Source organism: Marmota flaviventris, chromosome 6 (genome assembly GCF_047511675.1).
Source record: "Marmota flaviventris isolate mMarFla1 chromosome 6, mMarFla1.hap1, whole genome shotgun sequence".
In the NCBI taxonomy this organism is placed as follows: domain Eukaryota; kingdom Metazoa; phylum Chordata; class Mammalia; order Rodentia; family Sciuridae; genus Marmota; species Marmota flaviventris.
In genome coordinates, this window is record NC_092503.1 from 145429751 (window position 1) to 145447962 (window position 18212).

General features: G+C 43.8%; 1 protein-coding gene and 1 long non-coding RNA gene across 3 annotated transcripts in view; one reads left to right on the top strand and one right to left on the bottom strand.

Moving 5' to 3' along the window:
• LOC114102639 (uncharacterized) overlaps positions 1 to 16556 on the top strand; it is a 39774-nt gene extending 23218 nt beyond the window's left edge. The window contains exons 3-4 of one of the 2 annotated variants that reach the window (XR_003584542.2): positions 4477 to 4632; positions 5303 to 6010. This is a non-coding gene — a long non-coding RNA (uncharacterized lncRNA). Of the gene's footprint in view, positions 1 to 4476; positions 4633 to 5302; positions 6011 to 16294 lie in introns of those variants that run through there. The other variant, XR_003584540.2, reaches the window with a different exon arrangement.
• The window catches only part of Nedd9 (neural precursor cell expressed, developmentally down-regulated 9), a 174338-nt gene that overhangs the window by 150210 nt on the left and 5916 nt on the right, over positions 1 to 18212 (bottom strand). The window lies entirely within an intron of this gene.

The window sequence follows — 18212 nt, forward strand, 5'->3', positions numbered from 1 at the left end:
TGACCTTGTATACAACAGACCCCATGCCCCATACTACCCAGAGTCTGAGGCTGTACCCAGTCTCTTTTTCATAAACCAACATCACTTCTGCCAGCAGCAATCATAATCCCTGTCTAACAAATGATGTCATTACCAGCCCCCTTGTGGCTTAAAGCTATAAACCCAGCTGCCATCTTGCAAAACCTCAGAGCACATTCTCAAGACTGCAGGAATCAGTGTTGGCCTGCACTGAGGTCCTAATTGGCCCAATTTCTTGCCATTTTCTTCTTTTCTTGACTAGACTGATTTTATCTTAGGTCACAGGTTGATCCTAAGAACTTCGGCAAAAGCTATTGGTGCCGAGATGAAGGCAGCTGGGTTGCTAAGAGCACTGGAGGCCTGTGGAGCTGCCGCCATCTTGCTATCACATGGGAAGAGGCAGCCTGAGTGTGTTGAGGAGCAAGTGCTAATGAGACTGAGCCCCTGGATCCAGCTGCAACCAAAGCTTTTTTTCTGTTGCATGAACCAATATACTTCTTCCTTTGGTTTACTTAAGATTTTAGAAGTTATGTATCTTTTACTGGCAACCTAAAGATTTATAACACAGATCTTGGTAAGCTGCAATAGGTATGATGGCAAATATCATGGAAATTTAGAGAAGCCAGAGAGATTTATATGGCATATTGGATCTGAAAACTTGTAAAATAGGAGATGACATGACCATGAGGAAAGAGTACAAAGAGTATTTTGAAAACATAAATCGATGGTATTATTCCTTTAAGTCCTTCTGGAGTGAGGGAATAGAAACAATGTTGTTAGAAAGAAAACAATAGTAATCTGATTCTTCTTGCAGTATTATGGCATCATACAGACCTATCCCAAGAGCAAGAACTGTGGGTGAGGATAGGCTCTGCGCTAGGGAGACCAACTCTTCTTCTTGTCTGGGACTGTCCCTGTTTTAATGCTGAATGTCACTTTCCCTGGGAACCCCTTAGTCCCTGGCAAATCTAGATGGTCATTCATGTGCTTTTCTAGTCTGATCAGGTCATTTTACTTTTTCGAACCTCAATTTCTTCATCAGTAAATAGGGCATATGTGGCAGGGGGAGGGTGCGGTGGGAGAAGCAGCTGTAGTTTTCAAGTCATGATTTGGGGAGCTGCAGGCATTTGTGAAGGGCCACCACAGCCACTCCAGAAGGGGAAGGTGCTGAGCACCCTTTTCTGCTGTAGCCAGAGGAGTTTTTTTTTTTCTGTGTGTTTTAAAAATAGGGATCTACCTAAGATTTGCTGGAGGGAGGGAGGACCTGCTCACCGAGGGACCTCCTCCAGAATGCCATGCTTTCTTTTCTTTGTTAAGAGGCAAATGGTTCTTATAGACCAGTGTTCCTGTACCTGGCTGTTCCTCCTAAGAGCCACTGAGGAACTTTAAAACAGTGTACATTCCTGGCTACCACCCCTGGAGGCTTTGGCTCCCCTGGAATTGGGTGGAGCTTGGGACCTGTATCTTTTTAAAAAAATCTTTGCAGGTGACACACATATGAATTATTGACAAATGTCAGTATGTTAACTATGATTAATAATAAATTACTTTCCACACACCTCACAAATGGCCAAGACATCACCGTTCCAGAAGCCATGTTCCAGAACATCTCAAACTTTCCATGCATCAAGAGGAAGGCTCTTTAAAAAAACAGATGACTGGGCCCCATCTCCAGGGTTTCTATTAAAGTAGGACCTGGAAGGGCCCAGAAATTCGCATTTCTAAAACACTTCCTGGAAGGTATTGGCTACATTCAGTAGCATCATTTTATACCACCAACTCCAGTAAGTTGCCTGGTCTCTTTGAATTTTGTCATCACTGTACCCTCCCCTCTCCCCCACCCCCCCCCCCAAAGCACTTAGCAAATTATTGATGAATAAATGAGTGGAGAAGGGGTTTGTAGGCTTCGGTGATAGCCACCTTTCTTTTTTTTTTAAATTAAAATTTAAATAAAAAATTTTAATTGCTAAGTAACGATAACACGTATTTGTGGGGTACCATGTGATATTTCAATGCATGTATACAACATGAAATGATCAGATCAAGGTAATTGGTATTTTCATCCCCTCAAACATTTATCATTTATTTTCTACTGACTTTCTAAAGAATCTTGTGGCCGACACCCTTTAGCATGTGAGAAAGATTGCTACTGGCTATCTAAGGGATATTTTCTCATGGAACTGTGGTTGAGGACATGGGTGGGAACAACAGGATTTCCTGCTCTTGGCTTTAGGGACTTTATGCTGAATACATAGAAGCAACTGCTTCTTTCTGTCTTGGAGCCTCCAGCCAAGTCCACTGGGCTTACTCAAAGACTCCATTTTGCTTTGTTTTTCACTGTCTGAGGCCAGAAGACTTAATTTTCTTCTACCAATCCCTCTCTGGCTTTCTTTAGCTTGTTGTTGTATTTTAGTTTTTAAATCAATTTGCTGGGATGTTATGCAAGCAATTCTGGTTGCTCCAACTCTCTATTCCTGTGGCTAAGCTTGTCATGGTTTCTCTGCAAGCTCCAGATGACCACTCTGATCTCTGCTCTGACTCGACAAGGCACCCAGTCATCCTGCATCCTTTGCCTTGTTTGGGGGGCTCTGTTGGGGCTGGAACAGCTGCGGGCAGCTTGGCACTATCTTTCCACCCCTCATTAGTACAAGAAATGTTTCTTGGACTACAGAACCTATCATGGCCACCACCCAGACCTCAAGGCCAGACACACCCCAAATAAAGTTAGAAAGGAGGAGAAACCACTGACCATCATTAGCCACTAAATAGGGGGTACTCGGTCCAAGTTCTGGAGGAACATTCAGATGGTTAAGTGGCTTTGCAGCCTTTATGTAACTGTTGAAATAAGAAACAGCATTCAGAAAACAAACACAAATAACAATCATAGAATTGAAAGAGAGTTTCCCTCTATTTCAGATCCTGCTTCTGGGGTGGTGACATGGACAGTCAATTCGTTGGCATTACAGTCCCACGTTTGCTAGGAAAACAAGATGTGTGTCGAACAGGCAGGAAATAGACGACCTTCCCAACTCCTCCCTGCAGAGAGGGTTTGGTTCTGACCAGAACCTGAGCTTATGGAGAAATAATCTCTTCTAAATCAGTTCTATAAAATCAGCCCAACTGAAGAGCCACGTCTGTGGCAAGGTGCAAAAGCAGCCTTATCTACCATCCCACTCAGGGGTCCCCACAGGTCCCTTCTCCAGAGTGACTGCTCAACAGTTGTCAGCAGCTGCCCAGCTATTGCCCAGTGGTAGTCAGCAAGGCAGGAAGCATGCATTTCCCCCTGCAGGGCAGAGATGCCTGCCAGAGCAGAACTGTCCCCTGGTGCACACTGGTCTAGGAGGCTTGGCCATGTGTGCTCTAGAAACATCCAGAATCTTCTTTGTGTTGTGTTAATGACATTTGTGTTTCAGGAAACACCTTTGAATCTTGCTGACAGGAAACTGTCTTGTTAGGTAATTAACACAAGGGAGGATTCAAAAGTTTTCCACTTAGAAACCTTGTGCACTGGACACTTTCCCTGTAGGGAGTCTATTGGGCTTTCACAACATGGTAGGTCATGGAGGGCAGGGCACTTGGAGGAGGGAGGGAAGGTGACCTGCATGTCCCTCTTAACATTGCCACTGGTCTTGGAATCAGGACATTTTTGTTTTTCCTGATTTACAAAATGTGTGCTGTCCCACAGGGGAAAGATTATGGGTGATTAAGAGTGACTGCAAGGAAAGATTGAAACCCACTCGTGCCATTCACAGAGATAAAGGAAATTCAAATACTGAGAGAAGGGCCAAGTTCACACCCTTGCAGGCATCAGAGAATGGGAAAGGCAGACTGTTTGTGGCCCCAGATGTACATTCTCACTACTAGGGGGAAACTCAGTGGTCCTCAAAGTTCATCTTTCTCATGGTGGGTTGAAAAAAAATTTTTTTTTTGTTAAGAAACACAATGAGTCCAAATAGCTTATAGAACTTGAGAGAATCGCTTTATGTGGGGAGAGAAGAGAAAGTCCCCACTGCATGGGGCAGCAGCACTCAGGAATCTGAAGGTCAGATGCATTAGGGAGGGAGAGCTAGCAGGGGAGGAAGGGAGTCGAGAGCAGGATCCATGTTTACCTCTGGGAAGCAAAATCATTGGAGAAACAAACCAGAACTTTCCATAAAGCCTTTCTGTTTACACTTGGAAGAACCCAGAAGCAAAGGCAGTGTTCCCAGGAGTCTACAGGTACCATGTTGCTACGTTTGGATTTTTCCAAGGAAGTGTCTGGAGGCAACATTGGCCTGATGTTCTGGCACCAGCTTGGAGAGAACTGCCCTCCGGCCCCTATTTCACAGGATTGGCTATTTATTTGTTTATTGGTAAATTCATGTTAACAGAAATAACTACGTATCTAACAGTTCAGAGTGATCTAGAAGTTCTTCTCATGCTCTGTGCCAATTTTACTTTCTCCTTGTGTCCTTCTAGACCTCCTCCTCCACCTTGATGGTTGAAGTCGTTTCAGCAGTTCCTCAAGAGCTGCTTTAACCACGAGGAGGCAGAGTGGAACATTCTTCTCTTTCATGATGTCCCAACCAAGTTGCCACATGGTAGCCCTGGTCTGAAGGAGATCCAGCATATAAGGTTGGCATCCCACCCATTAAACATGGTCTTTGTCATGAAGCTATTCTCTGGTTGAGACCTCTTGACATGTTGGTGTTCCCTTTGGTGACCAGAGACAGTCAAGTCTCCTGAGATTCGTTTCATGCTATTGAGGGGTGACCATATCTTGAAGCACTGTGGTTGACAGTTGTGTCACAAAGTTATCAGTCTTCTGTAATCTCTGCCTGTATCATGACAGAAGGAGGATGTTGTCCTCTTATCACAGGTCAGTGTGGTAATCATAGCTGAACCATTTAATGGTAGCAGAATTCTGTAGGCTTTGGTTGATAGCAGGTCACTCAGTGCAGGGAGAATACTCCTTCCCAGCTCTGGTTCTGGGATTCCAGGACACTGCCAATGGAACAAGACTCAGTGTCCAAAACCATGCAAAAGGGGAAGTGTGGATCCATTAAAAAGAAACTGGATTCGTCTTGAGTTGTAACCACCATGATTGCCCCAAGGTGGCTGTAATTTTTCCTGCACGGTTTCCCAGCAAACTATAAATAAATCAAACCATTAGAATGGCATATGGAGCTTTACAACTGGACCCTGGCACCAGGAATGTGCCTGGCTGACATTTTCTTAAGATAAAAAGGTACAAATTGGCTAAGATAAAGTCATTTTTCCATATATGTGTATATTCTTTTCTTAGCCAAATTGCAGGGATCCACTTGAACTTCACCCCTGCCACCCAGCCCGGAGCTTCTCAGTAAGTCCCCTAATAAGTTGCCCTCTGTGCCATCCTGGATCTGTCTGCCTCTTCAGTCTCATGGCACCTGGGGCCAGTTCTCCTTCCGTGGGACCAGGTTGTTCCAGAACACTCCCTTAGGACAAGGAAAGTGTGACATACAAGGAAGGAGAAATCACTGGAGGCTGGAGTGGGCTGGGGTGTTCAAGAGAAGATGTCAAGAAAATGCAGGTATGTGAGCTAAGCCTGGTATGCCGTGGTGGGGAGAGAAATTCATTGGAGCATTGCAGAGGCACTGATATCCAGGGAGGTGCATTAGGAAACAAAAATGTTTTCATGAATCATGGGATGCTGGCTGCTGGACTGAATTCTTATGTATGTGCCAAATTTTCATGTTGAAACTTGACCCCCAATGTAGCGATAATAGGAGGCAGCACCTTTGGAAGGTGACTGGATCATGAAGGTAGAATCCTCATGAATGGGATCAGTGTCCTTATAAAAATGACCTCCCAGAACTTTCTTGCCCCCTCCCTGCCATGTGAGGGTACAATGACAAGGCAGCACCTGCAGGCCTGGAAGATGGACCTCACCAGAATGCAACCAAGCTGGCACCCTGATCTTGGACTTGTAGTCTCCACAACTGTGAGAAATAAATTTGTTGTTTGTAAGCCACCCAGACTTGGGTACTTTGTGATAGCATCACTCTGCTTTTATCTCTCATCTCTTACTTTTCCTCTTTCCCGTGTGTTTTGCCTCTTGCTTCTCCTTTGCACATCTTAAGTCATTCAGCAGTGACCAGAGGCCCAGCTATCAGTAACCAGTGCTTTGACCTCCTTGTCCCATGAAATTCACATAGTATTTCATCTAAATTCCATTGCTTATTCTTCAAATGATATCCAACAACCCATTCACTTATGCTTTCATTTTAGGTCTCTTCTCTTGCTTAATTTTCTCATTAGAAGAAGAAATTTGTGTAGGTGTCAAGATTCGGCCCTAGGTTGGCTGCTATAGTCATCCAAGAAATGTCCACCTACTCACTTGGGATATGTTGTAAACCATCATGCTCAAAGATGGGCCTCTTTTTTTTTTTACATAAATGCATCAGGATTTGGGTGTCAGTGGAACAGACCTTTATTGAACATCTACCATGTTTGAGCTCTATGCTAGGCTCTATGGGAATAGAACCAAGACATTTTTAAAATCTTCATTTATTGGAATAGACAGATGCATAATAACTAACCATGTTAACATTAAAATAAATTATTGCTTCAAGATGTTTTGCATTGTACTCTCTGCCCACACGGCAATCTGCATTGATGATGCATCTTTTGTTAAATTCATCTCAAATTCAAAGGATTCTTCTAGCCCTGGCCCCATTTCTAAATCCTCCCACTTTTAAAAAAACTAAAATACTCCCTTAATTGGCTGTAAAAATGGATTAATGGGTTTCCATGGGGAGGGGGTGGGTAAAAGAATTTTTTTTTCCAGAAAATTTTTTAAGCCTATAGGATGGTTTCAGTTGTCATGTGAAATTTACTATCTAGATCTTACAAAAAGAAATTCTTGGGGGCATTATGGATACATATCCTAAAATATAAAGGACAGCAAAAAAAAAGATTGTCCTAAGTCCAAAACATGCTCATGTGAGGCAATAAGGCTCCAGAATATGAGTATACTCTAAGAATAATTTTAATCAATGAGAATCCTGTAACGTAGTGTGATAAGGCTTAAGGAACTATGTGTTCAGTGTAGTCAAGCTGTAGATAAGGGATTCATTCACTGTGAACTTGAGAATGGAGAGATCCATTATCTCCATTTTCCTGTCATGGTTTAAGGGGACCATTTTAAGGAATAGCCAAGTGTAAGGTACTGATGTAAGCAATGGATACATATTACTCATCTAATTTCACAACAATCCAATAAGGTTGTGTGCAGAAAAGAGTTAACATGGGGGCCTGAGACTGCTGTCCTTGGAGGGTCTGCTTGCATGGTCGGCCCTTCTTGGCATCAGGGATATTGTAGAGCGCCCCCACTATTCCATGACAATAGAGGTGCGCCATGTTGGAACTCTGTGTGCCATGGATGTTTATGCTGAGCACCTGTTTCCCTTCTTGGAGTCTGAAATTTGGGCATATGGTAGAGGGTGCCTAAGTGACCAGCTCCCAACTCAATCTCTGATGAGCTTCCCAGGTCAATGTTTCACACCTGTCATAATTCATTGTTGGAGAAGTTCCGTGCGTCTTGTGTGACTTCATGGGATGGGGTTCTTGGTAGCTCGTGCCTGGCTTCTTCCATGTGCCTTTCCCTTTGTGAGTCTTGATGAATGGCCTTTTGATGTAATGGAACCTAGTTGTGTGTTTGATGTATAGAACTTAGTTGTGGGTATGACTATATGATGAACACTGACTCACTGGGCCTGAGGATGATCTTGAGAATCCCCCCCCGCCCCGCCCGAAAGGTGTGTGGCATTATTATTTTCATTTTAAGAGGAAGCTGATTCATGGAAAGGTTAAGTAACTATCCCAAGGCCACACAGCAGGTCCATGGCACAATCAAGATTTGAACCCAAGCAGGCTGGCCACACAGCCCTAGCTTCTTAACTCTATGGAGGATCAAAAATTATAGCTATATCACCTCCCTTGTTGGGTGGCTATGAATCAGAGGAGGCAGGTTTGCTCAGAACATACTAGATACTCAACAAAAAAATATATTTACGCTATTATATTATTACACATAGCCCCGATCCTTTCCACCTATTAAGAAAATCTACCAGATTTTGGGTTTATAATTTTATCTGTTATGATAGCTTTTCTTTATAAGATAAATGTATCATTGCCCCTTATGAGGCCTCCTGGTCTCCAGCTGTGGGGAGAGACTAGGTGCAGTAGGTGATAGTGATAAAGTGCATACAGTAGGCTGGGTGTTTAGAAGAACTGACAGGGACAGAGGTAGGAGATGTGACTGGTTTCTGGGGAGCCCCTCTCATTACAGTGGCCACACTGTATACCACCCATCCCCCAACTGGGGACACTTTAGAATAAATAGTCAACGTTCTATTTGCAGCAATTACTTATTTCTCCATCACCTTCATCTCTTCCTACCTCTCAAACTTTCTAATTAATGCAGAAACACCCTGTTTCTTTCCCCCGAGGGAACCAAATGAGGCCAGCATTCCATAGACCTATTCTTGCATTACTTTCAAAGAAAACAGCTCTTCCTGCGAATGCCTGTCGGTGGTCTCTCACAACTTGGTAGATCAAGATGTCCCAGCTATAGGCGAGCTGGTGAAAGCACAGTACATCTTGCGGTAGAATTGGGTGGGGGTTGGGGGGTAAAATTAAAAAGGTGACCCTAATTTAAAACTTCCTCTTCTGCATCTGTTCCTTGAAATTTTTCTTCACTAGAGAAGCCAATCTCCTTATTAAAAAGCACATAGCGGGAGTGGGGTGGCAGGAAGCTACACCAATACATCAGTGAGATTGAATCTTTCCTTGTAAGCCCAGTTTTGATAAAGTAAAATTGGAGGGAGCCTGTGGATATTAGGGACTTGAAAAGGGGGCTTGGTCATAACAAGTACTTAGGGGGAAAAAAGGAAAGAAAAGAAAAGGGATGTGGAATATTTGGGATGAACAAATAGTGGTATCAAAGGATTACTTGTATGATCAATTTTTCCATGGGATGGCCCTCTGTGTGTGAGAGGTAGAAATAACAGGAAAACCTCCTGTCTTGAGATAAAAGGTTTTAGTCTGAGAAAAACTGGTGTCTTCGTACCAGACCTGAAAGCTGCAAGGATCTACAGCAAGGAGCTCCCCAGGATTGGGTGACCTCCTTTAAGCAAATGGCTCTGGCAGGAGACCTGAGCTTGGGTCCCAGGTGCACCACTTGATCAGTTGCCCAGTCTTAGCTAAGTCCCCTCATCATCCTCTGTAGTCGCCTCAGTGTCTTGAGTTGCAGAGTGGGGCATATAATACAAACTCTCTAAGCCAGTCCCCCCAAACCAAAGGCCAAATGTTCTCTCTGATCTGTGGATGCTAATCCACACCAAGGGAGCGTGGGGAGGGGAAGAAATAGAAGTCCATTGGATCAAAAGAGAATGAAGGGAAGGGAGGGGGATGGTAATGGGAAAGACAATAGAATGAATCAGACATGATTTTTCCATGTTCATATGTATGAATACACGACTGGTGAAACTCTACATCATGCACAACCTCAGAAGGGATCCGAATTAGAAGAAGTTATTCTCCATGTATGTATAATATGTCAAACTACACTCTACTTTCATGCATATCTACAAACAACAACAACAACAACAAAAGACCTCTCCAGGACCCTTGGGAAAATTAAATAAGATGGTGTGGCTTACGGTACCAAGTGAATTGTAAATTCATATCTAAATGTTGGCTATTAAAATTTTGATCCCATGTTTATTAGCACAAGGATTGAAGAGAAAAATCAAACATCGAATAAATACTTAGTTTTCACTGTATCAAACATTAAGTGAGGAGGGCAACCGAATCAGGAGAGCCTTCTAAATATAAATTATAGGTGGAAGGAGTACTGCCCTAAATTCACTATGTGATTGCTTAAGATGAAAGCCAAGCTCACCCCTCCTCCTGGGCTTGTCTGGCTGAACTCGCACACTGTGGTCCAAACAGACAGTGGACATCAATTAAGATTTAGGTCAAAGTCTCCAAAGTAGCCAGTGATTTAGTTTCTGGGATTAAGGAAGACAAAACCTCACCGATGGCCGGATAAGAAGAACATTCCTTTCTATTGTGATCATCCTACATCAAGGAAATGTTTGAACTTTGGGCAGCATAGTGTGATGTGCCTGTTAAAGTTATTATATGGCTGAACTTCTGAAAAACACCACAGCCTGAGTGTGTTTTAACCATCTCTGCTGTGGGTCAGAATCTTGGAGAAGTGACATTTGACAGATATCTGGACGCACATGGTTGGCTCCTAAACAGATTGCCATCTTAAAGGGCCCCTGGTGACGGCTGGATACAGATCTTTCAGATCTGTCTGTTAGGAGCTCCCTCACCTACAATCATCATTAGAATCTCTTGTACTTTTTTTTTTTTTTTTTTTTTGTAAATGCTACAGACTGTTATTGGATTTAGAGTAAGCTGCAATTAGCAAATCTCTCAGCTTCTCTTCGAAGGAAGTTATTTTTCAGTGGAAATTTTTGTAATGGCTCCTGTCTGATTTTTAACTCTTCTGCAGAGACCAGACTCCCAGCTCAGTCCTTGGATGCATGATTCCAAGAGTGAAGGACTCCCCCTTTGAACCAACTGATTACTCTGACTTCTTAAATTTAGCTGCGAGCTGTCTGGGCACCTTCTGTACTACTCCCCTTGCAGAGAAATCCTGCAGTGCCAGGAGATTCTTGGTCTTTCTGTTTGAACTCTCAGGAGGTAACAGGGCTGAGCCTGGGCGCTCACAAGGGCTTTTCAGTGTGGTCCAGGTAGTAAACAAAAGCCTCAGAGTCACAGGAACCCGACCACATTTATTATGGCAGGTGAGACTGGCAAGAGGTTTGCCAAGGTCAACTAGATGAATTGCCAAAGTCAGCTTAGAACATGTCATGGGCAGCCTGACCCTCAGCTCTTCTTCCCCCTTCTCCCTTGGTCCCTTATGACCCTTTGCAAGCGGAGAGGAATAGATGGGGATGAAGGATTCTCAGAGATCCAAACAGATGGAGGAAGGGTTTAAACTTAAAAGGAGAGCAAGGAAGATTTGTTGAACTTACAGATAAAAGAAGCATAATTGGATCTATCGACTTCATTCCTGCAAATCTCCATTAGCATAGAAAATGAAGAACTGTCCAAGTCATAAGGGTACGACCATGTCCCCCCCACCCCAATTTATTACTGAGTCAGATTGAGGACACTGTCGCAGCTCTTGGGTACTTTGCAAGTCAACAATAAAACAAATGAACAATAAAACAAATGAACAATAAAACAAATGAACCCAATAGTTTTCTGACATGAAGTCCACTAGAGAACAGCTCATGCCGGTGGGTGCTATATGTATCTTGGTCCCAGCAGCATCCACCTTGTGGGAGGGACTCAGTACATATTTGGTGACCAACGACTGATATGCAGATTGGGTTACATGAGACCAAACAAAAGCTACTTTAAAACATCTTCTTCAATTTCATTGTGATGCTTGTACCCATCTGTTCCCGTTTATCACCTTGGTAATAAAATGTCATTTAGACTTTCTTTACAGAGGTTGAGCTGAACTGAACTGGATGGTCACATTCATCCCAGAGGCATTTGGTTTTGTTTTTGTATTTTTCGTGTTCTCTTCTGAAATCCTACTTGTTCTTCAGCCTTTTCTCATTTATGAAACCATATTCCCTGTGCTTCTTTCCTCCTGCTAGGTAATAGGAAACCCAGCCCTTAGTGTGTCAGATCCAGCTGCAGGTGCTTGCTGTGTGCTGACTCAGCGAGATAGGCATCTCCTCATCTCCTTGGTGCAGATGAGGATGTCACTAGCTCCAGAGCATATGGCTGGTATAGCAGGAGTGGGACGTGGACTCAGGAATTGGCTCAGAGCCTCTGGGATCTGCCCATCACCTGAATTCCAGAGATCACATCTCCCCTTTAGGTTACTTGCTAATTGCTTCAAGCCTGTTCCCATGTAGCAAAGAAAGGATCTCCTTAGATGCTCTGTGTGTTACTGCTTCTCACAAGGCTTAGAAACTTTTTTCACTTTGCTGTTTATTTTTGGCAATTACTTAGGAACAAATGAACTACATGATCAAATAAACCTGAACAAAACAACCAGGAGATAAGCCTGATTTTAAGCTGAGACTATTATTTATTTTTGTTTGGACAGAGAAGGTACTAGCGATTGAATCCTGGGTCACTTTACCACTGAGCTACATCTCCAGACCTTTTTATTTTTTATTTTGAGACAAAGCCTTGCTGAGTTGTTGAGGCCTCAAACTTGTGATCCTCCTGTCTCAGCCTCCCAAGTTACTAGGATTATGGGTGTTTGCCACTGTGCCCAGCTTAAGCTTCAACTACCTTAATGCATTCCTAATATCACACACTCTCACTTGCACACAAATGTACATGCATGCATGCACACACACAAACGTACCTCAATATAGGTACGTATTGAAACGTGATTTAACCTGTTTTTAATCACAAAAGCAGCTTAAATTCATTTGAAAAAAATCCAGAGGCTGACATTTTCCACAGGAAAAAAACAATGGGCCTGCTTAATAATGCCAATCCAAGAGAAACATTTTAAAATATGTTGGTGTACTATATTTTACTCGACTTTTGCTTCATGTGGAGATACATAAAGGTAATCATTTTGTTAAAAGTAGTCTTTTTCTTGCTTTAGATTTGGTACACATCTTTGCCTATCTCTGTGTATACATCCCTTTATTACTTTTTAATATTAGCATCGTATTCCAGGGTGGATTGCTCAAGTGCAATAATTATTAGGATTGTGCTGATGGTCATTTGGATTGTGTTCATGTTTTCAACATCCTGCACAATTACTTTTCACAAGCTTTGAAAGAAAGAAACTCAGGTTAAGTTGAACTCAAAGAGGGAGCGTTGAGCTAAGTAACTCTTCTATGGCAAAAGAGAAAATCTGACATAGAAGTGGCCCATACTTCTCAAACTGGGTGTTTGGGGAATATCGTTGCTGGGATGTTAGGTTATGTATATAGAGACTCATTTCTCCACCCAACACAGTTTATGAAATAGATAACTTTCCCTACTAACTTGTCCTCTCAAGAACCCAGGAGGCCTGCCCCTGCACCACAGGCGTGTGGGGGTAAGAAACTACCCAGGAGCATTGCTGAAGCTTTCCTCTGGCTGAAACAAGCAGTCTGCAGCGTTTTCTTTGAAAATTGCTCAGGCCCAAACCATTCTTTGCTCTCCTCTGTCAAGTAGAACTCTACTTTTCAACCAGGCTGGTATTCAGATTCTGGAGCAGATCCAAATTTGCTTTCCTGAGCCTATCTTTGCCAACGGTGTGTGCGGTGGAGGGGTGGGCTTCTCGCTCTCACAGTGACAGTGACAGTGACAGGCTTTGGGTCTCTTTTCCAGGGAGCTGCATGGATGGCTCCCTCCTCTGCCTTCCCACAGCCTTCATTCTAGACCACAGGATCCTCTCCCAAGACCAAGTGTATACACCTCTGCTCAAGCCACCCTTCCCCCTCCCCATGTCCTGGTACCTTCCTGGGTCCCTCCTCCTGTGGCAAGGCCACCCTGAGCTGTCCTCTCCTGAGCAGGCCTAGGGAGCCCCTCTTCCCCTGCATGAAGCTCTAGTCCCTACCACCTGCTCACACGCTCGCTCATTCCGACCCTCAGTGGATGGCTTGTGAGCGCCTCCCAGGTGCCAGATAGTTAGCAAAGCCCAAGGTCCAGGGAGCTGATGGTCCAGGTGAGGAAACAGAGCACAAGGAAATGCACAGGTATTTCTTTACCTTGCCAGGTGGTGCTAAGCACAGGTGGCAGGCAGAGCGTTTGAGGTGGGGACCTGGGTGTGGCACAGGGAGGCAAGGTGACATGTGGCTGCAGAGCTGAATAAGGAAGGGGAGGGAGCCCTGCAGGTGTCTCTGGACAGCCCTTCCAGAGGGGACTGTAGATGTCCAAGTCCTGATTAGGCACATTCTTGGTCTCTTGGGAAAACATCAACGAGGCCCGTGTTCTACCTGCTCATCCTCCTCCCACCCTGACGACTGCACACCACTGAAACCTCTACTGTCACCATAGTTGTGCCTTTTACTAGAATGTCATGTATTTGGAGTTATGCCATAGGTAGACTTTTCAGATTGACTTCTTTCACCTGGCCATAAACTTAGATATACTTTATATTTTTATTTTAATTAATTAATTAATTATTATTATATTTTTTTTTGGTACTGAGGATTGAACCCAGGGGTGCTTAAATACTGAGCCACATCCCCAGTCCTTTTTATTTTTTATTTTAAGACAGAGTCTCATCAGGTTGCTTATAGCCTCATTAAGTTCTTGAGGCTAGCTTTGAACTTGTGATCCTCCTGTGTCAGCCTCCAGAGCTGCTGGGATTACAGGCACGCACTACCACACCCAGCTAAATATACTTTTTAAATGTAATTTTTGTTTTGCAAATGTGTTCTCTCTCCTCAGCTCAAATGTAGGATTCTTGAGAGTAGGGGTGCTGCCTGTTGGAGCCCACAGGAGACAGATAAATTGTAACGATGATTGTTCAGTAAAATTCCTCTTTCTGAAGCACACCAACATGCAGGGTGCATCCCAGGGTTCTTTCCAGTCCTTATTAGAAACTGGATGATGTGTTAGTCTGCTTTCAGTCTCTGTGACAAAATACCTGAGATCAACAACTTTTAAGGAGGAAAGGTTGATATGGGTTTATGATGTCGAAAGTTCCAGTTCATGATCACTTGGCCCTGTTGCTTTGGGCCTGTTGCAAGGGAGTCCAACATGGTAGGAGCATGTGGAGGAGCAAAACTGCTCATTCATGGCCCAGAAGCAGAAGAGGAAGAAAAAGGTGCTGGGTCCTCATATCCCTTTAAAGGCATGTCTCAGTGACCTAACTTCCTCTCTTAAGGCCCCGCCTCCTACAGGCTCCACCAACTCCCAATAGACCACAGGCTGAGGACCAAGCCTCCAATCTGAGGGCCTTTGGGGGACACTTATCCAAGTCATAGCAGATGATGACCTGTAGCTTGTGACACTCAGACATTCTGAAGAAGACTGGTGCTCTTTTGCTATACTTCTGTGCTGGTGGTCATGAATACCACCACCCAGCAAGCTGGCGCAAACACGTACATTTTAAGAAAACATACTGTCAGTTCTCAACAACGTGAAGCATGCCTTTGTTTCTGATGCCCATCCTTCCTTCAGATGGCAGCAACATAACCACACACACGCACAGAAATTAATAGGAGGCCCAAAGATGCGAACAAAGAAACACACACCATCAAATGGTTCTAAGTCCCCCCCAGGTGACTCCTCTGAAATCACAACACCTGAATGCAGTCATTCTTTCAAGTGCCTTGCGATAAAAAAAAAATAAAGAAATCATGAAGACAATGAAATAATACACACCAAAGTTCTAACCCATTCTATTGTAAATGTGATGGGGTGCAATTTGTTCAGCCTCACATCCCTTGTAACTGAATTAAATGTGCTTTTAAAAGCTGTATAATGGATAGCCCGTTGTATCTAATTGTAGAATGTGTTTATAGTCACCATATAATTTAGATCCGAGGTTCCTGAGTGGGCTATAAAGTCCCCAAACTCAGAATCTTTCTTCCTGTTACCAAATCCCAATACCATATGTAGAAGGGAAAATTAGGTTTGATTAACCTGAGTTGTGTTTGCAGAGCTTCTTGAAGACATGAAACCTATGCACTTTAAATTTCTAATTAAAAATTTTAATTACCCAGACCCCCTCCTCCACCTCCATGTGTGAGTGTGTGAGGATGGGCCTTTGTCTGCTTGGCTTCATGCTAAGCCCCCAGCCCCTGGTATGTGGCCTGACCCATGCTGGACTCTTAACAAATGTTGGATTGATAGATAACTACTAAATTATTTTCTGAAATGAGATACAGAATCCGTGATGGTCAATTTTATGTGTCAACTAGTCTAGGCCAAGATAGATAGGCCTAGATAATAATGTTTAGTCAAAAATTATTCTGGATATCATTGCCGTGGAGTTATTTTATTTTACAATTTGGGGAGTGGGCGGTAGGAGTGCCAGTGATTGAATCCAGGCCTCCTATTTGTTACACAAGCCCTCTACCATCAGATCACACTGTACCCCAGCTCTTTTTATATTTTTATTTTGAGACAGGTTCTCATGAACTTTCCCTGATTGGCCTTGAATTTATAATCCTACTGCCTCAGTCTCCAGAGTAGCTGGGATTTACAGGTATGTCTCACCACATTCAGTTTTATTTTACTTTTTTTTTTTTTTTAGATGATTGTAACATCTAAATCAGCAGACTCCAAGCAAAGCAGATGATGCTCTATAATGTGGGTGGGCCTTGTCCAATCAGTGCAAGACCTTAACAGAATCAATACTGACCTCTCTGAGCAAGAGGGCGTTCTGTCAGTGAATGGCTTTTGGACTTGAAATGCAACATCCACTCTTCCCTGGGTCTCCATCTTGCTGGTTTGAGACTTGTCAACCTCCATATTGTGTGAGTCAATTCTATAAAATAAAACTCTCTCTCTGTACACACATGAGCGTGCACACACACACGTATGTATGAGATGGTCCCTAACTAACAGTGGTGTAACTCAGGACTTTTCAACTTTACAGTAGTGTGAAAGTATTACACATTCAGCAGAATGAACAAAGTTTAAATTTGAAACTTGTATCTTTCTCCCAGCTAGGGACATGTGGTCCAATCCTCTCTTTAGACGCTGGGCAGGCATGGACAGCCACAGTTTCCAATCAGCCATGTGATCATAAGGGGAAACCAAATCGACTGCACAGTGTTCTGCGTGCTGAGCTACGATGGTCAATGTCAGCGGGTTAAGAGAATCAAATGCATTTTTGACTTGATGGTATTTTCAACATATGTTGGGTTTATCAGGACATAACCCTGGCTTAGTCAACACACATCAGGATATTACCCTGGCTTAGTCAATACACACACACACACACATCCTATTGGGTCTGTTTTTCTGGAGAATCATGATTAACAGGCTATTCCTCATTTATTTATTCTCAATGGGTCAGTCAATATGTGTCACCTACAAAGAATAGTTCACACCCCCCAAGCCCCCACAGCTACCAAAGTCAGACCAATGGCACCTGACTTAAGGTCATGGCTTCAACTCCTCCATATCCCTGGAGGGACAGAGCACAGCACCCCTCAGTATTCCATTTCTTCTGTGATGCAAAGTGCCTGCTGACAAACGGGCGGGCGCTGACAGGGAATCTGACTTGCTAAAGCCATGTCAGGGTGGTGTGACCTGGGAAACAGCCTTCTCATTTCCCATGGTGACACTGAGCTGCTGATGGTCTCACTTCCTCTAAATATTTCCACTCAGTACCAGTGACTCTGTGGGTGGGGACTTTCAGTGTCATGGAAATTAGTTAAAAGGTTACCCATGGCTAACAAACGGTCCCCTGCACCGTAAGGAGAAGGTGACTGTAGAAAATTTATCAATGGGAAGCTGACAGGGGGCAGCGTGGGAAATGTTTTCTTTAGCATCAAGCCAAGTGATTGACACTTGTGGAGCCCAATCACTTGTCTATGAACTGTGCTTCTGTAAATGGAGTGTTCATATAGATCCTTCCAGAGCTCACGAGGAGAGGAAGTGGACCGGCTACTGAAAGTGAAAGCCTGAATCCTGCCTCCTGGGCTGGCCCAGGCACAGTATCTATCTCTTTTTATTTTTAGAGAGTCATTTGAATCTCAGGAAGTCTTTTGATCTCCTCCTTCCCACCCACTTAAGGCCCCATCCCTCCTGTGATGTCTCCCACCATTTGGCTCTTGAGTTACTATTTCATTCCCTTGTAACCCCCAGTTCAAAACTGTTCCTAACTTGACCTTGAGCTTCACATCTCTGCTGCTGATCTTTTGTGCCAGAGAGAGGGAGAAATTTGAGGCCCGTTGTGCCCCCCTGAAATCCTAACTCTGAGCCCTTGTCCTTCACAATGACTTAACACTGTCATTTGATAGCAAGATCCATTGTCATATGTTCATGCAACAGAGCCCTACACAGCATGAGAACAAACCATCAACTCCCCGCCCCCACCCTTGCTGAGCCAGGGAGGGAACCCAGGGCCTCACAAAAGCTAGGCAAGTGCTCACCACCAAGCCCCACCTCCACCTCCTCACTGGTACCTCCTCCTCAACATGTGGACCTCCCTTACAACATAG